The sequence below is a fragment of the Lycium ferocissimum genome, chromosome 10 (genome assembly GCF_029784015.1).
Source record: "Lycium ferocissimum isolate CSIRO_LF1 chromosome 10, AGI_CSIRO_Lferr_CH_V1, whole genome shotgun sequence".
Taxonomy (NCBI): Eukaryota; Viridiplantae; Streptophyta; class Magnoliopsida; order Solanales; family Solanaceae; genus Lycium; species Lycium ferocissimum.
The window spans coordinates 14,252,781-14,279,643 of NC_081351.1; the positions used below are offsets into that span (position 1 = coordinate 14,252,781).

The following is a 26,863-nucleotide window of genomic DNA, read 5'->3' on the forward strand; positions in this document are numbered from 1 at the left end:
GAATGGAGGTGAAGTACATTGGTCCCTTTGTACAAGAACACGGGTGACATTCAGAATTGCAACTATAGGGGTGCCAAGCTGCTAAGCCACACTATGAAAGTTTGGGAAAGCGTGATGGAGATGAGGGCGAGGAAAGACGTGTCTATTTCCAAGAACCAGTTCGGATTCATGTCGGGATGCTCGACTATAGAAGCTATTCACCTTGTAAGGAGACTGGTGGTGCAGTATAGGGAAAGGAAGAGGGACCTACATATGGTATTCATCTACTTAGAAAAGGCATACGACAAAGTCTCAAGGGAGGTTCTATGTCGATGCTTGGAGGCTAAAGGTGTACCTGTGGTGTACACTAGGACGATCAAAGACATGTATGATGGAGTTAAGACCAGGGTAAGGACAGCGGGAGGAAACTCGGAGCACTTTCCATTGGTGATGGGGTTGCACCAAGGATCAACTTTTAGCCCATTTTTATTTGCTTTGGTAATGGATGGACTGACGTGGCGAATCCCAAGTGAGGCGCCATGATATATGTTATTCGTGGATGACATAGTTCTGATTAACGAGACTCGAAACAGAGTTAACGCTAAGCTGAAGGTTTGGAGACAGACTCTGGAGACTAAAGGATTCAAGTTGACTAGGACCAAGACATAATAGTTGGAGTGTAAGTTCAGTAATGTAATGTATAAGTCTAGCGTGGAAGTGAGGCTTGGTATTCAGGTCATCTAAAACAGAGGAAGTTTCAATTATCTTGGGTCTATTATCCAAGGAAACGGAGAGATTGATAATGATGTCACACATCGTATTGGTGCAGGAGTGATAAAATGGAGCTAGCATTCGGAGTCTTGGGTAATAAGAGATGCCACCAAAACTTAAAGGCAAGTTCTACAGAGTGGTGGTTAGACCAACTATATTGTATGGGGCAGAGTGTTGACTAGTCAAGAACTTTCACGTTCAGAAGATGAAAGATGCGGAAATGAGGATGCTGCGATGGATGTACATGAGCATACTAGGAGAGATAGAATTAGAAATGAAGATATCTGAGATAAGGTGGGAGTGACCTCGGTGGAGGATAAGACGCGGGAAGTGAGGCTGAGATGGTTCGGGCATGAGCATGGAGATGCACAGATGCCCTAGTGCGGAGGTATGAGAGGCTGGCTATGCAGTGGCGGAGCCAGGATTTCCGCCGAGGGGGTTCAACATCTACTATATATACATAAAAAATAATTTTAACCTTGTAAAAATAATATTTTTTTTCCGCCGAGGGGGTTCGGATGAACACCCTCGGCATAGTGTGGCTCCGCCAATGTGGCTATGGATGGTTTCAGGAGAGGTAGAAATAGGCCGAAGAAGTATTGGGGAGGTGATTACACGGGACATGACTCAGATCCAGCTTACCGAGGACATGACCTTAGATAGGAGGTTATGGCGGACACGTATTAGGATAGAAGGTTAGTAGGTAGTTGAGCGTTGTCCTACTTATTATTTCATATTAGTAGTTGTAGTATTACTCTTTGTAGTTTCTTGTCTTTAGATATCTGCTACTATAATTATATCTGATGTTTCTTGTACTTCCATTATCGTATTAATTTGTGGTAGTTACTTTTTTCTTTTCTTTTCTCAAACAGCTTTATCATGTTTTTATAGTATTTTGTCATGGCTTTTTATATTGTTTTGAACTGCTTATCCTTGTGCCGAGGGTCTCCCAAAAACAATCTCTCTACCTTCCAAGATAGGGGTAAGGTACACTCTACCCTCTCCAAGCCCCACTTTATGAAGTTTCACTGGGTATATTGTTGTTGTTGACGTGATATAATAAACCCCAAAGTATGTCCAGACCAACACAAGGGTGGTTTAGATAATTATAAGAACATGATAACACGAGACAGAGTAGATTCCCCATCGAGAACTCAAAATTTAAATTTTGAAAGATTTTGGAAAGTTGAGATTGGACTCAAAGAGAAAGTTGACTTTTTTTTTCTTCTTTCGAAAACAGGTCAAATAAATATTATTTCTAAAAATTAAAAAAGTTGAATTTGGTGTCTAGAGTTTAGAGGACTTCAGACAACGTCTATGTATTTGCAAAAGAGCATTTTAAAAATTAGGTATAAAGTTGATTACATTTTTGATAGTTTTTATGAGCCTCTGTTGTAGACTAGAATTGGCTAAAGGCTTGGACTTAGGAGTGGAGCTCCGTATATCAAAGGGGCAGGGTCCAATTGAATCTCCGTCATCAAAAAATTATTTCGTACAAATAAAGGAACATCGATTTTTTTTTATTTTTTATATATGAATTGTTGAATTCTCTTTTTATAAGAACTATAGGCGGAGTAAAATTTATAACTTTATGGATTCTAGATTTTAGAACAATTACTTCAAATGCTAAAAATTGGATACTAAATATTTATTATGTGTACATATTTAATAATTTTTTTAAACAAAATTACACTGTTTGAGCAAAAGCTACTAACTTGTAGCTGGGCTTCTGCCTCCGCGCCTAATATGAAAAGCTTATGTAGTGGCAAGATGATTTTAATATACCTTAAAGTTGTATATGTCAAATCTTTATTGTGTGTGTGTGTTTTTTTTTTTTTTTTTTTTTTTTTAAATATCCTAATTATAAATGCTGCTTGAACCACCACAACCAAAAGAGGAAGCCCCTAATTCAAGCCAAAGTTGCCCATAATGTTCATAACGTGTCCAATTATCAGTTTGCAACGTAGCCTTAGAACATAATTCGTTATTTGCATGGCTCTCATGCATTATCGTAATAACTATTTGTAGTCACAAATTAAAGCAACATGAAAGTAGAAAGGAAAGACCGAAAGAGGAATATTTTTTCAAATATTCTGGCATTTTCTCTTAACTTTCTTTATTTCTTTGCTACCAAATCATCCCATCATGGCAATAATTGCTTAAAGAAGTTGTTCTCCTTATCTATGCATGAGGATAATAAAGATATATGGAGATTTTTGTTAAATAAAGTGAATTCCGAATTATAAAGTAGTTGGCGCACAGTGTTATATATGTACAAACTATAATCATTTATGAATGATAATGATATTAACTCGGAACACGTATATAGTTATTATTCTATTCTCGATATATATATGTGTATATATTTCGAGTTTAAAATATTAAGTATAACTGCATATATTCGCAAAGAAAAATACAAATATAGGTATTGGAAGGATTGTGTTTTGATTAGTATTACAATATATTTTTGGTTTCACTTTTCATATTTATGATTTTTTTTTTTTTTAGCTCAACTAAATTTATAAAAAGATCAAATCTGTCAGTGTATATGTTGACCGCGTGAAGCGCGGATAAATTAAGTAGTTTAATATATACCTCATCATTTTTTTGTGGTTAGTGCTCTTCTAAAAGCTTAATAAAAGCAAGCGTTGTTGGAGAGGAATATCTTCTTTTCCCCCCTTTTTCTTCGATCCACACATGCTCATTTGATTTTGCATTACACAACTCCAAAATGAGAAGTGTTCCTTTGGTGACGTTCTTTTGATTCAACAACTCACCATAAATTCACAAGGATGAATATGAATTTTTTCATGCAAATAAAAAATGACACTTAAAAATATGTTAAAAATATCATTATTTTATCGTAGATTGGAGGGCCACTTGTAACATCCATGGTCTCAAAGGCAAAAGACATGACTACACAAAAATATATATGTTGCCATTTTTAGTTAGTGGACTATTCAAAAAGAGGATTGAAAGCGATTTAAATAATTTATTTACTCTCTTATTTCCTACTTTCCTGAGACCTTTCCTAGCTAGGGAAACGAATTTAAATGGATACAATAGTTTTTTCCTAAGATTTTTTTTTAAAACTATTTTGGTAATTGAAATTTACTAATTCGATTAATTTAAATTCGTTCCCCAGATAAATTTAATAATGAAAAGAAGCAACACACTCCCAATTGAAAAGTTCTCTATTTTCAGAGTTTAAATTCAAAGTTTTTAATTAAGAGCGAAAAATCCCGATAATCCCATCACACCCTAATTCATGATGAATTGAATTAAACGATGCACAACACTATTAAAAATCACTATTTTTCCACTGAAATTTCCCACTGAAAAATATTCAGTGGTTAGTCCCACAGATTTTTGATTGAATCAGTGAGAAAAATAAACAGGGTAGTGTTTTCGCATGAAAAAATTAGGAAGTTTCCTAACGTTTCAGTGAGAACCTATTTCCTACCATGCGTTTTTCCAGTGAATTGATTCGGTGAGAATGAGGTGAGATAATTATGCTTTGTAACACGAATTTCCCACCGTTAGTGGGTGGAAAAACATCTAGTAGTGCTAGATGTTTGAGATATTTTGGTTGCCAAAGACAGGTGGTAGATTATGCATTGTTGGTGATCAGACCTAAGTTTATGATTGGATACCATTCCAACTAGCAAGCATGTAGTAGTGCACTGTCTACAGGTTTCCTTATTTAATACAATGTGGTGTCATCAATATGACATTATTTACTTATATTATCTTATCTACTATACGGGGTGCTAGATTGTTCTTCTTATACATTGAATTGATTCAATTTGTTTGGAAGGACATTATTTCTTGGAGCACGGGGAATATACAAGGAAGGAAAAGTTCAAAATTGGACATTATCTTTTAACTCTGGCTCAAAATAATCCGAATTTTGCCGGCAAAGGATACAAAGAATTTTAAGTCCAGTTCTAATCTCGATATAAAAGTCAAGTTCAATCATCAAAAGTGAGATTTCTTTTAATCCGACTTCTTTTCTTTTTTTGAGTCAGGTTCTTGAGACATGAAATACGATTTCCGAAAAATCTCTCTTTCACCCTATTAAGTTGTAAGTTAGTTAGAGATTAAAATTGGACCTGAGGGAGAGTACACTTTTAATAAGAATATCGGTGTTCGATACCTGCATTTAAGTTTCTACTAATTCAAATTCGCGACGTAAAGCTCATTCAAGAAGGAAAGCGATTTCTAACAGATTTATTTCATACCCGAAGCTCAAATGCGAGACTTCTAGCTAAGGATAGACGTGAAACGCTGATAATTCACTATTTTGACAAAATGATGTACTTGTTGTCCTTTTTTCAAACTTCCACGAGACTTCTAATCTATATATAATATAAAAGAAAGATAAACAATGTGATGTAAGACTCTCTGGATTTAAATAATGCTATTTATCTTTTTCTCCTTTTTTTGGATTTTCTTTCATTTTAAAATCAAATGCTACTACTAAATAATTCAAAAGCCACTCTCTTAATTCTCTTAATTACACCTCTTAATTATTTTAATATACCTTTTCCTCCACCTCTCTATCCGTTTGTTTTCTTTAGCTCTCTCTAATAAAGTCATTGTAACTGTTTTCTATATAAATTCTTAATCAATAGAGCATAAGAATTCTTCTACTAATTCAGTCGGAAAGAAGAGTTGCATTTTGTTCATCCAGTTAAATTTCTTGCATATGATAGAGTGATATTGTGTTTGTTAATTCTGCCAACGAATGGAGGGAGTAATATTATTTTTGCCGGATTATTTGTTTCCCTACATTGTTGTTTTGTTTCTAATAGAAACATAATTAGATTGATTTGTTTTCTCACAGATCTTTCTGTTTAATTTTTGTGTTATTGCAAATTTTTTATTGTTGCATTTTTTTCCTTTCCTTACTCTAGCAGAAGTCTAAGAACTATGATTCAATTAAATATGCTTCGATTTTCTTCTACCATTTATCGAAATTAATATTATGTACCCGATTTTTTTCCATTTTGTCCGCTTATAGGATGAAGACCTTAAAGGAGTTTGCTTGAGTTCTTAGGTGATTCAAGCAGGAGTAAAATATGGTTGAAAGACGGAAGAGACAAGGCAATTCTTGAGGTCTTCGTGTAATGTTATAATCTCAAAAATTTATAAATGCAATTCCATACTTCATTTTCGTCTTTATGTAGATTCGCAGTAATTTTATGTTCAAAAGGAATATTGAAGAGAGATTTTATCTTTAAGATATTCGATTTCCTAACTTTTATTTTCTTAATTATTCTCTATATATATATTAAGACAAGAATTAATTGACTAACGAAGAAATAATGGAAGAAGGAAGACAAATTAAAGGTGGTAGTAGAAATGGAAGGCTGTAAAATCTGCTTATTTCATTCATTATGGTTATCCCTTAAGTTTTAGTTATTATTCTTTTTCCAAAATACTTCGTCGCTCTTTGAAAAAATAAAATCACAATCAGATCATTTAATTTGGTAGTACATATATTTTGATGAAATAATTTAATTGTTCTGTCACAGATGATACGTTTTAATCATATTTTAGGTTTAAGTGATGGTTTAATGAAATAGTGGTTATTTATCATTTTATCTTCTAAAAATATCTAATTGAAATAAATTTTTTTTAAAAAAAAACTTAAAATTTTCAATTTTGTTAAAAAACTAAACCACACAATTGTATTCTCAAAATTGTTATAAACTAAAAGTACAAGACAACAAGAGCATCCAAGGTGACAACCGACAAGCATGCTCTCGTGTGAAAGATATAAATGAATAATGAAATTCAAATATTTTTGAGAGTTTATTTATTTAAGAAGTATTTTCGTGAGTATATACAATAAAAGAATTGTAATTATATATTGAATTTACAACGCTCTCCTCCACTTGGGCATAGACGAATTTGACATTTTTATGAAAAATGAGCGGGTAGGGAACTAAGAAAGAAAATGAAAAACAAAGAGAAAAAAAGGAAAAGAAAACGGATATGACTAAATATATACGAGATTCTTACGATTTAATTCAGTGAATTTCAGATTATACTTTTTTCAGTTTTAATTTTATTTTTACCTTTCATTCTTCTTTTGTTGTTGTTATTATTAGTTTAGAATGAAAAATAGAGAAAAAAAATATAAAAGTTAGTGTCAAAAAATAAACTAACATAAAATGTTAAATTTGATCTATTAGATCTGAAGTCAAAAACAGTTTTTAGATAAACAAATGTCTATAAAACTTATATGTAAGTGTACATCTTCATTTCTCTGTTTTAAAAAATTTGCTAAGGAAACCCAGTTCATCTAAGTCGACTTTTTAACAAAGGATATTATACTATCAAAGGATTTGGTGCAGCGGATGGGGCTGCGCTTCTCTTGCCAGAGTCTAGGGTTTGAGCCTTGGATATGAAAAAATTCTTAGTAGGGAGCGCTTTCCCCCAAATGGGACCCTACGCGGTGTAAATCTGTATATAGTTGGACTCCAATACGAATACCAGATACCGGATGGGAAACAAAAAAAGATATTATAAATTTTATTTAATATAAAATTAATTACTATATGTATATACATAAGAAATTTACTATATTCTATCGTGAGAAAATTAATAATAGGATCAATTATATCCTTTACATATTAATGTCGCAGTTGTTCCGTGCGAAGCGCGGACTACTTCACTAGTAATAGAAAAAGCTCATGTGCGCCTCAAGTAACAAGAAGAGAACATTAAATACATCTCTGACAATCTTTCCTTTTTACCAGAATAAACAAATACAGTATAACAATATTTTAGAAACAAATATATATCCAATGTTCCAATAGTAGAAAAACATATTTTTCACGGAACAAAAGAAATGTTCAAAAGGTAAAGTTTGACAAAAAAATTCACCTTAAAAAGGAGATGGTTCTTCCGTCACTATTGTGCCTTTAAAACTTTTAATAACTGATTACACAAACAAATAAAATCAGCAATATACTTTATTAGCATATTAATATCGAATAGAAATTTAAATGAAGCATGAACAAGTGGTTAAGGTAACGGGTTTTGATTCCGCTATTTGGGCCACTAAGTGGAACCCAATCATTCAACTTGCCATTTACACTTTCCTGGAGTGCAATAATATATAGCTCTATTAGCGAATAAAATTTCTCGCTCGGTAAATTTTGCGGAAATATGATTGTAGAAATCTGATTTCCAATTTTTTTAAAAAAGAACAAATAAAGAAGAAATTTAATTTCATCTATTTAATTTCTTCCGAAACTAAAAAAATGGAAGGGAAAGTATTTACTTTCCTTCACTTTCTTCTCTAGTACTCTCTATTGTATCAAATTAATAGTCATTTAGCTCAAAAACAACGTTCTTAAAATAATTATCACTTTAAAGTTGATAATTGTTTTCAGTTATACCCTTAATTGCACAATTTTTAAGAGAACGAAATTAATATTTTATTTTTTTATATTTATTATTTTCTTTATAGACGAGAATAAATAAAACAACGGTTAAAATGAAACGGAGGTGCTCTCTCCGTTCCATATTATTTGCCCACTTTCTCTTTTACACGCCCATTAAGAAATCATAAATAAAAGATGTATTTTACTGTCTTCTTTCTTGTCTTACCCCTATCGCTCTCCAATAAATACATTCTAATTAATATTGACTATTTTCAAGAACATTAATACTAAGGGTAAGATGGAAAAAATTTAATTAATTTTATCTGATTTTATAACTAAATAAGTAATTTGAAATATATATTTTTAATAACATGACCAAGTAATATGGGACGAAGGGAGTAGTATTTGATTTGGTCTATTGTCATATTGCAATAAACCATTCTTTATTGGCTCTCTGGAAATGACAAGTTAGCACTATGAAAATTCAGTTCTAGGAACTTGTAAACAACAGATATTTTCTTGGAATGACAAATCAAATTATAGAGAAACTTAAAATAATTAAAAACAGACAGAAAGCTAAAGAACCTTGTTCCAAATACCAAGAATATTACCTAAAAATCCAAAGCATATGACCAACTCACTTGGGCCAACCTCCCTTTTAATCCATAATTTAGCTGTCCCAGCTACACTTGATTTGAATAACAACCATACATACTAGAGTATTGTGTTTGATTTTAATTGGTTTTAACCTCAACAGGCTTATCAGTAATTGTTCCTTCTTATCAAAGCATTATTATTTGCAGCTAGCTGTATTCACTAGTTAAAGAGGGGATTAATGAAAACCAAACAGAATCAGAACAAAAAGTAATTATCCAAGTTGGGGATTAAACCTAAATAGGTTCCAATTCTATTCTATACTCCACCATCCCATTTTAACTGTCACTTTAGTTATTTTCACAGTCATTAAGAAGACAATAAATACAAGTATGGTTTACTAAATTATCCATATTTAATAAAATTAAATTAATTATTTTCTCTTAAATAGTGTGCATACTCTTTAATATTAAGGTTATAGTTAAAAACAAATACAAACTTTAGTCTTGAATTTTTTAAGAAAAAATTCTGGCACAATATTTTTAAGTTAAATGATTGTTAATTTGAAACAGAGGAAGTACATCAAACCAAAGTGGGCAATTCGCACGAATGCCCTTATTTTGGGGTGGTCTTTAATTTTTACCCCTCAAATTTGAAATCTTTAATTTTTTGTTTTAATTTTTTTTTGGTTTCAGATTCAAACTCCCGCTCAGTCAAAAAATTTTAAAAAAATTTGCAAGGTAGAGTTTGGATTCGCAAGGTAGAATTTTGAAGGCAAAACTCTGCCTTAAGTTTGGTATGTAAAATTCTGCCTTGCGAATCCAAACCTCTGTCTTGCGATTTTTTTTTTTTTTTATTGAGCTGGGATTCGAACCCAAAACCTTGGGATATAAGGTGAAGGACAAAAATTAAAGACTACCAATTTGAGGGACAAAAATTAAAAACCAGTGCTTTTGAAGGTCAATCCGCGTGAAAAAAAGAACCAAAGCGGTGGTCCTCATTCCAACTAAAGGGGGAAAAGGTGAAAAGAAAAGAATGAACATTTTGCTGACGCCAGTTGAGATAGTGAGGCCCAAAAATTTAGATTCTATAAACTATAAGGAAGAAGCTTTGTGACGTGTACAAGCCTAGGATAGTCCAAATATATCGATAGTCCAAAAAGACTAGTCTATTTGAACATGTTAAGGGCATATCATTGGTGAACTTTGTTGGTGCAGTTGCTTTATAAAGTAAGATCTGATGAAATGGCCATTACTTTTTATCGATAGAATATTTGACCTTAGATTTGTACAAGCTTCTTTCTTCGACGGTCAATAGGTCAATTGGCAGCAAAGTCACGAAGCTGGTTGACTAAGCTCGAGCAAAGCTCAAATCCTGAGGTGACGGCTGAATTTGCCGCAGAGTTCAAGATCGAGCAAGATTATCTTGGTGAACGCAATAAAAAATAGTTGCTCGCCGCAACAGAGTGCTTTTCCCATGCTTCTATTTATTCATCATCGAAGTGTTCAAGGGATATGTCCTTGAACATCGAGAACATGGGATAGGAGTAGCCTTTTTAGTGCTAGCTGAACATATGACTTTTGGGAAATGTCAAAAGGGTCCTGATGTAGTGGGATCATTTGGATTGTTACAACCTTTAGTAGGTGGCTTAAAATTGATTCCAAAATAACCTGTCACCAAGTTGACATAATATTGACTGTTGCAAAAAGTACTTTTAGTAATAACAAAAAAGTTGTTGCACGTCGTTGCAATAACAAACGTTAGGAAAAAGTTTACGCAACAAAAAAAATGTTGTTGTTAAAAATACTTTTGAACAATAGTCTATCTATATGGCAACAAAAATATTTTTGTTGGCAAATGTCTTCTTTCTTGTAGTGTATATTGGTTGTTGGACTTGATGGTTTCTAGCCTCGTGAAGCTGACTCCATATGAGAAGAGAGTCAAGTCGATCAACTCGACGATCGGGAGAAGCAAAACGAAATACGGATTTGGCTGGAAAGAAGCAAGGCTATGGATACCATAACTGATCACCATCGATAAAGAAGAATCTTTCTAAATCTCTTCGTGTCAATGAGGCCTTCAAGCATCCGAAATACCGAACTTAAAATGGTTTCTAGTTGTTCTGCAGTTGGGTTATTTATGGGGTTGAGACCACATGGACCACTAATTAAACAGTGTCACCTATTCAATTAAAGCCCCCCATGCATGTTCCCTCTCATAATTTTGTTAAAAATGACGTTTAAACCCGAAAATTAATGTTAAGGGCAATTATAATCCAATAGATAAAAGGAGGACAAATTTTAAAAAAATTCAACAGATTAGAGGCATTTTTGACAATTTTTTCAATGAAAGATATTGGATAAGGCATTTCGCTTCTGTTTTCTTGCTCATTTGTTCGATTTTTGCCTTGGACTGATTTCAACTGTCCAAGCTTCATAGTGTTGTGAAGGAGTAAGTCAAGTGACATGCATGTCATAAAAGTAAAATTTTCATATCCTCCTCTTTAATGAAAGCTAGCTATTTCTTCGTTAAGAAAACAATCATTAAAATTCATATTCATCATTAATAGAACGTTAGATAAATTCGCTGTCACTTTTCTTTTCAGGTTAGATAGGTGATGTAGAAAATATGTATTCACTTACGATACTTTGAGTACTCTTGATCAATGGTTTTGTAGGGTTGTTTCACATGTTTCCAATATCTAGTACATGCACCAGGCTGATTTAAGTTTGCATGTCTTACAATCAAGTCCCAAGTTGGATAATCATAGATATAAACCACCATACGCCCAAACCACTACTGATCAAACTAACCTTAGTAGTTCTTTAACACCGATTGAAATTAATTAAAAGAGCCATCTACTCCTTCAAACCCCTAAAATCACCTGGACCTGATGGTCTACACCCCATATTCTTCCAAAAATTCTGGGAAGATACCAAGGATGCCATAACACATACTTGTAACAGAGCTTTCACCACCTACTCTATTCCTCCATAAATTAGTGAAACCTATGTCACTCTAATACCCAAAATAAAAAACCCTACAAACATCACCCATTACAGACCCATTAGTCTTTGCAACACTATTTACAAAACGATTACTAAAATTATTGTTAACAGAATAAGACCTTATCTTGACAAAATGATCAGTCCTACACAAAGTAGTGTCATTCCGGGGAGAAGATCAACTGACAATGCTATCATCATTGTCCAATAAGCTAAAGGTGTCAACCGGTTCCAACCGAACGGTTATGGAACTGTTGAACCGGCAGTTCGATTAAAAAACGGAACCGCTTAACCGGTTCCGGTTTACCGGTTTTAAACTCCAAACCGGAACCGGTCCGGTTTGGAGTGTTTAAAATATTTTTTGTTTTTGTTTTTTGTATTATATATATATATTATAGTATTTATTTGTATATTGTAGGTATATTTACATATGTTATACAACTTTATAATTAAAGTTTAAATATTTATCGACTAACAAAAACCAAAGTTTTAAGAATATTAAAATAGTGTTTTTCGTATACATATATATGTATAACTTACATATACTTATATATATGTATAACTTAATATATATAGTATATATACTTATATACTATATATACTTATATATATGTATAACTTAATATATATTATATATATATACTTAATATATATATATATATGTATAACTTAATATATATACATATATACTATATATATATATATACTTAATATATATACTAAATATGTGTATAACTTAATATATATACTATATATATGTATATATATGTACTATATACTATATATACTTATATATAGGTATAACTTAATATATATACTATATATACATATATACTATATATACTATATATACTTAATATATATACTAAATATATGTATAACTTAATATATATACTATATATACTTACTTATATACTATATATACTTATATATAGTAAATACTATATATACTTATATATGTTTAAGTATACTATATAACTTAATATACTTATAAGTATATTCTTAGTATATTTTAGGTATATTCCTAACTTAATAAAAGTAAAAATATGAACACAAGTAAATAGAAGTAAGCTCAATGAGCCATATTTTTATTCATTCTTGGATAACATTTATTTGCAAGTTGTATTTTTTTTTAACTTGCAAATAATACATGAGTTGTACAAAAATAGTAGAATAATAAAATCACCAATTTTGAACCATTTCATTAATTTCCCCACATCATATTCGGTCATGGAAATATCTTCAAAGTCTTCCATTTGGTCCGGTCCACTAGCTATCAAATCTTCAATTTCTTCCTCTTCGCCTTCCTCCGCTTCGAGTTTTGGTTGCGTCGCTCCGATCTAATCCAATCTCGAATGCACACTAGTACTTGCAAGCTAAAGCCGGATAATGAATGTCTATGGTCTCCAATTTGCTGTCTTCTTTGGCTAAATGCGCTCCGAAGCCACGGTTGATACTTGAACCGTAAGGATATCTCGAGCCATTCTTGAAAGTACCGGATAGCTTGCTTTGTACTTCTTCCACCATGCTAAGACGTCCACCTCATCCATTGGTTGATATCTACATTTGGGTGCATCAAATAAAAGTTATATTCATCAAAGTTTGCGTAGAAGAAGAAGAAGTTGGTCGTGAATGTAAAACTTTTAAACTCGACAAGCCCTTTTTGCTACTTTGAGAAGTAGTAGGGCGGGAGCAACGGGTGTTGCACGTTCTTCCAAACTAGAATAATGAGTAAAACTTTTCTAAACTCATCATCAATAGCGAGTTCGGCTTCAGCCTAAAGATGGTTGAGCTCCCGCTTCAATTTCTAAAAATGTATAAATTTGACTAACCAAATTTTTAGTATAAGACAGCTTTTAAACAAGGATTTAAAAGGGAACCCAATATAAATAAAGTTGGGATGGGAAAAAAATACTTCTTAAATTTGATTATCATTTCAAAAATAGCCGCTTGATAACCGGGTTTATGTTTATACTCTTGTAAAACTCTAGCTATTTCCGCTAAGTAGGCTAAAATTCCGGTTACCGTGGGATAAAATTGTCTAGAAAAAACAAGAGTTGCATTATAAAAATTTTCTAAGAGTTCAATACATTCTTTAACATCTTCCCAATGCATAAAATTTAACCAATCCCGACTATCGCATTATATTTGTTGTGAACTTGTTGTATGGGAATCCTATACTCATATGCTTGTTGTAGCATAATGTAAGTGTAGTTCCACCTAGTCTCAATTTCTACTTGAATTTTCCTAGGTCTAAGGTTATTTTCCACACAAGCATTCTTAAAATCTCTAATTCTTCCCCTATTAGCATTACAAAAAGAAACGCAACAAAGATTTCTAACTTTTTGAATGTAATCATCAAAATGCACAAGACCATCTTTAATAATTAAATTTAAAATGTGACAACTACATCTTACATGAAAAATATTTTTTAGAGGAGGGTTTATTTCTCTTTTTAAAAGACCAACCGCCTTTGTATTATTAGAAGCATTATCTAAAGCAATACAAAGTGTTTTTCTATAAATGTTAAAAAATCTCATAATAGTAGACATTGAATCGGCTAAAAATTTTCCATCGTGACGACCTTTTCCTTCGTCATATAAAAAAGCTATAATTCTTTTTTGCATAACCCATTGTCATCAACCCAATGACATGTAATAGCAAAAAAATCTAAATGGTTAATACTAAGACCCAAATCGCCGTAAGACAAACATTACAATTTAAAGAATTAAATACGTGGCGCAAATAAAATCTATATTTTTTAAACAAATCTATAACATCGGCTCTACAAATACTTCTAGGAATACCCTCAAATAACGGATTATAACAACGTTGAATGTAAGTAACAAACCCAAACCCGAGGGAAAGGAAAATGGTAAACAATCATAAGCTACCATTTTAGCTATTTCTACGCGTTCTTTTTTCTTGTCATACTTAAAATTTCTACCGGTTCGTGGGTCTATCGTCATTTGAATCCCCCCAACATTTGAACCCGTTTGCTCTCCCCAAGCATCCATATGTTTGGTTCTCATGAGAATTTAGTGTACCCGTTCCACCATCCTTACCTAGCTCCTTGCTTAAAACTAAATACTTGTCCACATATGTTACATGTAGCCGATTGGTTTTCCCTATTCTTAGTCATAAATTTCCAAATTTTAGCGTTGGCTTACGAGTTCTAGGCGGTTTGTCTTGTGTATGTGATCGCAGACATGTATCTCCTATGGGATTTTTGTGGGTTGTGTTTCATCATCATCATTTAAGTCTTCATTAAAAGTGTCGGTAAAATGTTGTTGCATTGCCTCATGACCTAAAAGTGGATTATTTCCACCAACATCAATACCTAAATTAGGTGTTTCTTCCACAAATGTTTCCTCATTAAGCGCACCCCTAACAATACGACTACTACTACCGCACCACGTCTTAATCTCTTTGACATTATTAAATAGAATTAATTTAAATCACAATCAAATAAATCACAAGAAAATAAATTACAACAAATTAAATTGCGTAAATTAAATTGCTAGAATTAAATTGCGAAAAATAAAGATAGAGTTGGAACGAAGGTACCAAATTGCCGGATTAATTTTCAACAAAGTCAAGGCGGCTAGAATTGCAAATCCACCAAAGCTACTTCGGATTGTTGCAAAATCACCAACTCCACCAACAATATTATAATTGCAAAATTAATAATTGAAAGTTGAAACTATAATAAGACTTTGTGGCTAGTTATTGCAAAATAATTATAATTGAGAGATTGAGATTTGAGAGAAAGATGAAGAAGAGTGAATTGGTGTGAATTAAAATGAAAATGAAGAAGGGTTTATATAGGGGTGGGGGATGGGTTAAAGTGTTAAAAAAAAAAAAAAATTTGGGGGCCAAAATTAACAAATGGCCGCGCCATTTTTGGTTGGCGGAATTTGCAACGCCATTTTTGCAAATGGACCGTTTGGCAACGGCCATTTTTGCAAATGGACCGTTGCCAACGGTCCATTAACGGACACTGCGGCCCAACGGCTCTTTTTTTTTTTTTTTTTTTTTTTTTTTTTTAATTTTCACCGGTTAAACCGGTTTAACCGGTCCGGTTCCGGTTCCTAAAATATTGGAACCGGACCGGTAAACAATTATACGGTTAACCGGAACCGGTTAACCGGTTCTACCGGTTCCGGTTCCGGTTTAACCGGTCCGGTTACCGGTTAAAACCGGTTAGCCCGAACCGGTTGACACCTTTACAATAAGCTATCCGTTCCTTCAGAAAAAGTACCAACGTTAAGAAAAATTAGGCAAGGTGACTCCCTATCCCCCTACATCTTCATTATATGCCTACAACCTATCAAGAAAAATTGATCATAGGTAGACATTGGTAACTGAAAGCCTATTAAACTCAACCAATCAGGACCTCACATCTCACATCTTCTATTTGTTGATGATATAGGTCTTTTTGCTGAAGCAACTACCCATAATGCAACCTCTATTATCAATACTTTTAATAGCCTAGCCTTAATAAACCATGCATTGAGAATATTTCCAACCTTCTACATATGCACACATTCCAGAATTTTGGAAGATACTTAGGCTTCTCCATAAACAATAACTACCAAAGTATTATACATAGAATGAACATCAGATTACAAGGATGGAAAGTCAAAATTCTTACTATGGCAGGAAGATGCACCCTTGTGCAATCTTTTATTGATGCCATTCTTGTCTACCAAATGCAAATTAATTTTCTTCCAGCTTCTACTAGAAGACATATTGACCAACTTCAAGGAGCTTTATATGGGGCTTTACTGCTGAGAAAAGAAAAATCCACCTCATCAACTGGAATAGAGTAACCCTACCAAAAAAAAAAAAAAAAAAGGTGGACAAGGTGGACCACCTTTTTTTTTAAAATTCATTTAACTACATACACTCACGAAGTCCACTAAGGAATATATATATGAATGCTTCTAAATTTTCTATCGTTTTAGGTTGCACTCTTTCCACAGGTCAACAATTGGTTTCTTTGGTAATAGCTTTATATATAGTAGTACTAGTTAAGAATAAAACTAGGATTGTCAAGGCAATTAAAGAGATACTTTAATCCAAACAAATACTTTAAAGAGTGATGAAGAGGCATGGTGGTGTCACCAATGGTATTATAAGAAGAAAAATATTACTGTACTTAATTAAACAGTTCTTGACTTCTATTACTTTTATATACTCAATTAAGTCAACTCAGAATGAGTTCATCCTCCTGTCATCGATACTAATTTTTTCTTTCTTTCGGTTAATTGAAGATAAAACAAATGCTTTGTGACCTAAAATATTCTAATTTTTATCCTTATACATTGAAATTTTTTTAAATTGCACTCGGGAGCCCAGACACCAATCACCAAGGTAGTTGACCAAGTAGACAATTAGTACAAATCACTTTAACAGAGAAAACTTTAGACATTAAATATTTGCTAAGCTTTTGATTTGTTTATGGAAAAGAATTGTTTTATTCTTTTGAAAGTCCCCCGCCCATAACTTTAGTTCAATCTACTCAAGCATGAGAATACGAGGTATATAATACTATTTGATTCTATGCTTTCTTCATAATAAAAGAATGTTGTTATGAATACGCGTAACTGTGGATGTTCATTTAGTATATGAAGACAACTTCTTGAAGAGGATTGCAATCAAGCAAAGTAATTCCAGCTTGCAAGTAGCTTATGCAAACAACTTTTGAAAAGCCCTGCAACAATATCTTGAGAATTATAGCTTATGTAGGAAGCTATTCCTAGAAAGTCTTGTAGGAAAGAATAGGAAGAGAATATTTTTCTTAGAGAACGCTCAAGTTGTATTAGGCTACTTAAGGCCACTTGAGATGATTACAATCATCAATTACATCTCTATTTATACTACTCAAAAAACCAATTCAAAAGTCTTGCACAAATAACTAAATACATATATCACAATTCACTAGATACATGTATGACAAACTTTTAAAAGATTTCTTGAAAAACTAAGAGATAATATTGAAAGACTAAATGATATTCTTGAAACAATAAAGAACTCTAAGAAAACATAAAAGTCAAGGATAGTATCCTTGTGAATGCATTAATTCCAACACTCCCCCTTAATGCATTTGCTTGACAACTCCAATGCGTTCTCGAAGATAACAAAACTTTTCTCTAGGAAGTGCTTTGGTGAAGATGTCAGCAAGTTGTTCTCCTGTCTGGCAATAATGCAACTGAATTTCACCTTTCTCTTGTGCTTCTCGGATAAAATGGTACTTGATGGAAATATGCTTCGATCTTTCATGGTTGACCGGATTCTTGGCAATGGCAATCGCTGATTTGTTATCGCAATACAAAATGCCTCCTTCTTTTTGTTTTTCACCAATATCTTCAAGAATTCTCCTAAGCCAAATAGCTTGAGAAGTAGCCTTAGTCGCCGAGACATATTCTCGCTTCAAGCAAAGGGATTGAGCAACAACACTTTGCTTTTTTGACAACCAAGAACAAATGCTTGAACCAAGTAAGAAAGCATAACCAGAAGTACTCTTCATGTCATCTATACTTCCAGCCCAGTCACTATAACCAAGAAATATACATTTTTGACTTTTTTCATCCAATTTTGTTCTTTTTTCAGCAGGTATATGAGCATAACATATACACCCTAAAATTTTAAAATGACTTACAGAAGGTTTCATTCCACTCCAAGCTTCAACTGGTGTCTTATCCTTCAATGCCTTTGTCGGGCACCTATTGAGGATGTACACTGCTGTATGTACTGCTTCTGCCAAAAATATTTTGGCAGCCCTTTCTCATTCATCATCGTTCTGGCCATTTCAACAATAGTTCGTTTCTCCTTTCGTATACACCATTTTGTTAAGCGAGTGTACCTCGCAAGAAGTTGCTTCTCAATGCCTTCATTTTTGCAATATTCTTCAAATTCTCGACTTGTGTATTCACCTCCTCCGTCACCGTGAATGGTTTTGATGTCCGTACCTTTGCTTCTCAATAAAGGCTTTAAATCTCTTGAATGTAGCAAATGTTTCTGACTTTTCTTTCAAGAAATAAACCCAAGTCATTCTTGAAAAATCATCAATAAAAATTAGAAAGTACCTTTGGCTTCCCAGAGACGGAGTCTTCATTGGTCCACAAATGTCTGTATGGATTAGTTCCAAAAGTACACTTACTCTCCAAGACTTCCCTTGTGGAAAAGACTTTCTATGTTGCTTTCCCATAATACAACTTTCACACGGATCCACCTCGCATGTATCTCGTGAAGGCCTTGCACCATGTCTTTTGCTCGTGCTTCAAACCATGAAAATTCAAGTGACAAAACCTTTTGTGCCAAAGCCATGAATCATCTACAACTTCATTTTTGAATGCATTGTAATGAAGTTGTAAAGGAAAGTTTCTTTTTATCATCTTTACTTCAACAATGACTTGATTTGGCTCAATTTTATCATAAATTCTACAACAATTATCTCTAAATACAAGAGAATAACCATTTTCCATGAGTCGACCAACACTAAGCAAATTTTCTTCCAAGTCGAACATAAAGGACATCATGAATTTGCTTACCGCTCCCTTTTCTGTTGATCGAAATGGTACCTCTACCTTTTGCATCAATTAAGGCTCTATTCCCCATTCTCACTTCAGAAGTGATGCTGCGATTAATTGAGAGGAGAGTCTTTTCATCCCGCTCATATGATTGGTACAACCGCTATCAACATACCATTCATTGCTTTTTGTCAAGCATCGTATCGAGAAGCGTAGAAAAGGTTTTCTTCCTTTTCTTCCTCTTTTTCCTTCACAAAAAAATTTACTTGCTCCCGTTGCTTGTGCTCGCAGTCCTTCTCAATATGGCCAAACTTTTTACAAAAGTTACATTGGGGCTTGCCTTTGTGCCAACATTTTTTCGTATTATGATTAGTCTTTTTGCAAATTTTACAAAAAAGACTAGTACTTTTCTCACCTTTTTCTTCAACCTTCTTAGTAGAGCCATCACGATCCTGCTTCTTTTTTGGATTGTACTTCTTTTTTTGTTGATTCCTTGAGAAATTTTGAGAATTCCCATTGGTTCTGGATTGGAAAGCCATCTCTTTGGGTTGATTCTCACGAAAAAATCTTCACTTCTCGTGTGCACGAAACGATCCAACTAGCTCTTTGATGGAAAGCTTAGAAAGATCTTTCGTCTCCTCAGTGATAGCAACAATATACTCATACTTTTTCGTGACACTAATTAGAATCTTTTCCACAACTTGTTGGTCAGAAATTTCATCACCATGATTTCTCATTTCATTAACAATAGTCATGACTCTTGTGCAATATTCATCGATTTTTTCAGATTCTATCATCTTCAAGTTTTGAAACTCTCTTCTAAGAGTTTGAAGATTGATAGTGCGTCCCTTTTCGTCACCATACACCTCAGCTTCCAGAGACTCCCAAGCTTGCTTTGTAGTCTCACAAGTTGCAATTTTTGCAAAAAATGCTCTTGAGACTCCCATTTGAATTTTGCTCAAAGCCTTTGCATCTTGACGACGCTTAGCCTCAAGATTTTTCATCTCTCTCACATCGAAAGTTCACCATCGTCTTCCGGCTCTTCATCGCCATTTGCAACAATAGTCCACAAACCTTCAGCTTTCAGATAAGTTCTTATTCTTATCTTCCAGTATTCAAAGTCATTCCCATCAAAAAATGGAGTAAGAACAACTGAAGAATCAACACCATCATTTGTTTTAGATGCCATAATTTTTTCTTCTTCACCTAACCCCAGATTAAGAACGAAAACTGCTCTTGATACCAATTTGTAGGAAAGAATAGGAAGAGAATATTTTTCTTAGAGAATGCTCAAGTTGTATTAGGCTACTTAAGGCCACTTGAGATGATTACAATCATCAATTACATCTCTATTTATACTACTCAAAAAACCAATTCAAAAGTCTTGCACAAATAACTAAATACATGTATCTCAAACTTTTAAAAGATTTCTTGAAAAACTAAGAGATAATATTGAAAGACTAAATGATATTCTTGAAACAATAAAGAACTCCTAGAAAACATAAAAGTCAAGGATAGTATCCTTGTGAATGCATTAATTCCAACAAGCCTTGCAACAATTTCAATTTTTTTAAAAGCCTCGTAACAACTATTTTTTCCTCTATAAATAAGAAGTGGAATGCATTCATTTTGTATATCAGTTTCAATTTAAATAATATATCAATCTATCTCTCGACCTATTCTTTTCTTTGCTTCATCAGCTTTGTTATTTTCTTTATAATGCGTTATCAACACGAGACTCTACCATCTTGAGCAACTGCTTTGAAAACATCTAAAGTAAGAACTCTTTGGTTCCTATATAATGTCAAATCTTACTAAAAATGACAGCCTTGGAAATTTAAAGCAAAAGTTACCTATCATGGACTTTAGATAATGGAATCATCTGGATGCGATGAGTCTTGGAGACGTCATCGAAGACAAAAATCAGGCATCAAATCGAGACCGTACCAGAGAAATAATTTTTCTATCCACCAACTTGATGAAGAGAAGATGGTCATTCTTCCACAATCACGTTATGATTGGATTCATTTAAGGCTACATGATTTTAAAGTTGTCAGTGAATATAACTATTTACCCCAAAAAAGGTACAGTTCAATTTGTTAGTGGTTTAAAGGATACGTGAATTGATTTATTATAGATAAGAATAAGTAAATAACAATTGATAGTGAAATCAAGTAAGTATAAGGCAGAAAATTATAATAAGCCTGAGCCGAATGAGCCCGTAAGAGTTTCTTCAATAGTGTTGACTCCGGATGAACACTTGGCTTTCATTAGCTATGAATCTCTGGTACAAAAAGAATAAGAAATGTTTTATGAATTGCTGCTGATAATAGAGTATAAATGTTAAAGCTAGGATTAGATGCCTTACAATAAAATAAGAACCTCTACTTATACTAGAGCTATGGGGTGCATGATCCACAAATCATGCCCCCTTAATTACCAATATAATGTTGCAATAAAATTTAATTAAAAGGTGATATAGGATAATAAAGGGTAAGGCCTAATTAAAAGCTAATAAAGGCTGGAAGAAACTTGGGGTCTTCTGTAACGTCTCTATAATGGTCACATCTTGAATTGCTTCTTATCCGGCCACAGGTTTGTATCCCGTGTCATCATGGTTGAGTCACTGCTGACTGGCCATTCTTGCTACGTGTCGCTTCCAAACTTGCCCAACTTTTGAAATCAGTTTTACCGTATACAGATAGTCCCCCCACTTTCCGATTATTCCCTGAGATGTGACCAGTAAGTGGGAGAATTTTCCCTTCTTTCCGAAAATTCATGTAATCACCCTCGTGATTGCCTTATTAAAAACCTTTGCTAGAAAAAACCCTTTTCGGGACAAAAACTGATCGAAGAAAAAAAGAGTGCAGAACATAGGGATTCAAAATGACAACTCCTCTGTTATTTTTTCACCTTTGACAACTAGTTGGTGCTGAAAAGAATTATTACCACCGCAAGTTTCTTTCGGTTTTTGATGTTCACCTGGAACTCTTAACCTTCCAGCTTTAACTCTTAGGCTTTCAGTTTTAACTCTTACGTTTTTAGTTTTCCCCAAAACTTTTAATTTTTAAACCTTCATTCTTGGGTTTTTAGTTTTCCTCAAAACTATTAATATTTAAATCTTGACTCTTGTGTTTTTTAAGTGTACCCAAAATTTTTAATTTTAGAGTTTTGACTCTAGGGTTTTTAGTTGTACCCTAAACTTTGCTTTGAGTTTTGACTATTGGATTTTTAGTTGTGCCCAAAACTACCAGTCTTTAAATATGACTCTTGGGTTTTTAGTTGTACCCGAAACTCTTTATAACCTTAAAGCCTCATAGACCGGAGATGATTCATCCAATCTTTAGCCATTTTAATTTGTGGCTTTATCGGAATTTTAACTCTTTTTTATTTTATTCGAGAATAATTCATCCGACTTTAGTTTTATTTAGGGCCTGAATTTTATGCTTATGAAGAGGACGTCTCCTATTAATTTCAGGTATATATTTTGTTGGAATAATATTCTCAACATATAATCTTTGGTATGATTTACACAACCAAGCATATTTTCACTGTTTAAAGTCTTGTTCATCATGAGAGACACATATGAGTATGACGTATTTGTGTTAAATTTCAGAAATTTTGGATTTGTTGCACTGTGAGTAGACTAACACGAGCTTGCGATGAACATGAAGTCCTTATGATATTAAGGAGAGTATTTGATAGCTTTAAGTGCGCACCATAAGATTTTGAAGTTATATGTATCGATGGAACTAAGTTCACAAAGGAAGTGAAATGAAAGGCGTGTTTGGAAAGATTGTCGCAATAGTTGATTTGATGCGTATTTAGTAATGTCTTGAGGGGCTGCTATATGGCCTCTTAGATGGTTAATGAAGTGTTATATAAGTGTTAACAAGGTTCCATAAGGATTAGAAGTTTAACGAATCGACGAGAACGGGTTTTAAAAATTTCAGATTGTATACGTTCATTACGTAGGATCGTATAATTTATACGACCCGTATAATGGTCCGTAGATTATTTCCAGAAGGAGTGATCTCCGGTTAGATTATACGGTCCAATTATACGGATCGTATAATTTATACTTCGCCCATATACCCCGTCATATATCTGTGTCAAAGCTAGAATTCTTTTTAGATATATATGGCCACCCTTGTTCATTATTTCATTTCTCACATTTCCTCCAAGTCTCCAAAGCTCTAAAAACCCTTATCCATGCATATTCCACTCAAACCCAAGAGAAAACAAAGATCAAATAGCAAGAATTAAGGAATTCATGTGTCGGCGTTCACAGGTTAGTAGACTTCAAGAATAACTTGGGTATCGCTTGGTTTTCATACAAGTTGATAACTTTCTCCAAAGCTCATTCTATGAGATAAAAGGTTAGTTTTCATGTTTATTGATGTTATTAAGAATGCTTAGTTGTTGCATAACTTGCATGGAAAGGAGTAAAGCAGAGTGATGAGTTCTAAATGTGGATTTCATGATGTTTTTGAGTAGTAAACTAACTTGAGTCATGATTCTTAGTATGATACGGATATAATCTTGTTATTGTGAAAGGTAATAATGATGATAAGGAATCATTGTATGAAATTGTGCAAAGGGGTGTGAAGTTGTACAAGTTGGAATACGAGAATGAATTTAGACTTAATGGAATATGACTACTTGATTATGATATCGTGAATACGTTATAGTTGTCGGAGTTGTTTTATAATATGACGGAAGTCGATGAAATAAGGGAAATGTTGTCCAATTTTCGTTAGCTCATGAATTATTCTAGTTTGAATTTAAAAGTTTTAAGGCTTAACCATGGTACGAATCCTTCTAAACGTAGATTCCTCAAGCCTGGGCAGTCAACGCGTAGTTAAGAAGGCAAAGAGGTATGTAAGGCTAACCCTTCTTTCGTAAGGCATGATCCTATTGATGTATACCTTCACGTGAATTCCATAATGTCTTCATTACTAAAATCACTAAAGCTCATGATTTTGATATTCTCACGATACCGTTAGTCTTATCCTATGATAGTTGATCCTCTAAGGAAGGGTCTAAATGGAAATGGTAATGAAGATGATGATGTTGATGATACTTATGTACTCCTATGTGTATGTGTGTGTGTGTATATACATATATCTAAGTATGACTATTAAGAACACCAAGCTTACATGGCCGGGTATGATATCTATTGCGCGCACACCACTGTAGTTGGGTACGAATAACACTAAGCCTTAGTAGGGCCAGGTACATATAACACCGAGCCTTGTCATGGCCGGGTACGTGAGACACCGAACCTTTATGGTCGGGTATGGTACTACTATATAAGTAAACATATTTAATGGAAGGTTTCTATTAGAAAAAGGGTAAGAAAATATGATGAATTTCGCTAGAGGTACAAATGGCTCTATTATCCCATGACCCTTATATCTTATGTTATTTCTCACGTTATTATGATGTTCGATTATGCTTTAGCTACATACTCAAGATATTATTCATACCGACGTCCTTTGTTTCCGCGGGGACGTTGCGTCACGCTCACAGGGAAAGCGACGACTCGATCCAGACTACTTGTTCGCAGACCGCATGTATGAGCTCCATTTGATTCGAATTCGCAGCTTGCTTCGGGTACTATTCTTTCGTGTATATACATATGGGTACGACGGGGTCCCGTCCGGCCTATCGATGTTACGTACTTCCCGAGGCTCCGTGTATTAGCCGTGTATATCGAATGTCTTTTAGCCTTGTTGGCTCATATTTTATATATTATTTCGTTATCCTCGTCAGCTTGTGTATATGTACATGGGCATAGTTTTTGATGTTGATAAAAGAGTGTCTTGGCCCAATGAGATTGTATTATTGATATATAGATCATGAGTAGGCCATGTGGCTCACCTAAATGTGAATGTGAATGTACAATGAGAGGTGCCGGGTGGTTGCTTCCGGGGTGCCGTCATGGCCCTCCGGTTGGGTCGTGACAATTTGCCTTTTCATTCCTTGTAGTTTTACATAGAAAATGAATGTGATAAACATGTATCAATAAACCGTGTTGCCGATCATGTGGCGAACCGATGATTTTGTACATAATTTTGGATAAAATTTGTTCGGTGTCTTTCTTCTTCTTCTCTAGTCTTTTTCGTTTGACAAACCCTAGTGTTTCAAGTTTTTGAGTTTTACTTTTCTGACGGCAGTCCCCAATATCTAGACTTCTGACGGCAGTCCCCACCATCTGGAGTTGTGATTATATTTCTTCCTCCTCTTAACAGTAATCGCGCTTCAAATGGCTGATATTCTAATTATTGGGAATCATATTTCCATTGTTGTCTTCCAGCTTATACGAACCTTTACCGGTTATGCTTATAACTCGGTAAGGACCTTTCCAGTTTAGACATAGCTTTCCTGCGTTCTGGTTTTTGTGTTATTAATTACTTTCTGGATAACTAAATCCCCCATTCGAAAATCTAAGGTTCGTTCTCTGGTTGTAGTAATCTTCTATCCTTTGTTTTTGCGCCACCATTTTGATCAGTGCCATCTCCCGGTGCTTCTCTACCAAGTCTAACTTGATTGCCATAGCCTCGACATTATCTTCTTCATTGGTCATGCTAACTAGTAGCCTAGGTTCACCTATTTCCATCGGGATTTATGCTTCTGCACCGTACACTAATGAGAACGCAGTTTCACCTGTGCTAGATTTCACAGTTATTCAATATGCCCATAGGCTTGCTCGTTGGCTTTAGGGTGATATGGTGTTGACGTGATTGTCTTAATCTTTACAGCTTGAACGTACACAAGTGTTTATAATTTGGCAAATATGCGATGGTTTATAGGAAATGAATAAAAATACATTGCAAGAGAATTGCGGCCGTGCTGAACTCTGTTAGGTCTAGCCGGTTCTTGATTCTGGTTTCCTCTATCCAGAGCCAATTCGGGATACCTCCAGTATCTTTTCTTGAGCACGAAGTATGAGGATTCAGTAATGGTGCCTTCAGAAATAGTGCCTTCCTTTAACTCCATTCCGGAGCCATATTCAGATGCTTCTGGTACTTTGTTACACCTCATATTTTTTACGTGAAATCTATTAGGCATTAGTTATTTTAAGTGTAGACCTGGAGGACTTTCTAGGATATGTGAGATTGTATGCACCTATCTCAAGGTTACGAGGGTTTAAGTTCGTATAATTAGATATGGAAGGATTGGAGGGCAAGTGGATCAAGGAAATTAAGTTTGTTGGATTTTATGGAAAAATATGAGGGGCAATTTTGGTCCAACTTTGAGAAAGAATAGCTTTTAGTATATGAGGAGTTTTGAAGCAACACAAAAGCCTAAATTGAAGTTCATGAAGTCTAGTTTCCAACGCAACAAACCGCTCGTCGATACGATATTGGAGTAGAGAATTATGGACGTTACAAGTTAGGCGGGCAGAACAAGGGACTGCACTGCGCGAACGCACAGTGTCGCGCGCTGTTACAGTGCTACAGTGCCACCGACTCTAAGCCACTATATAAGGGCTAAAATTCATCTTTTTCTCCATAAAAAATTTCCCAAATGTTCTAGAAAGCTCATCAAACATATGAGAGCCTATATATCACATAAA

The 26,863-nt window shown here is 34.0% G+C and overlaps 1 long non-coding RNA gene across 1 annotated transcript in view; it reads left to right on the forward strand.

The window, feature by feature from the left end:
* The first annotated feature begins 1,386 nt into the window (after positions 1-1,386).
* Positions 1,387-26,863, forward strand: part of LOC132032552 (uncharacterized) — a 78,898-nt gene continuing 53,421 nt past the window's right edge. Inside the window, exon 1 of the long non-coding RNA XR_009408509.1 lies at positions 1,387-1,416. This is a non-coding gene — a long non-coding RNA (uncharacterized LOC132032552). The remainder of the gene's footprint in view (positions 1,417-26,863) is intronic.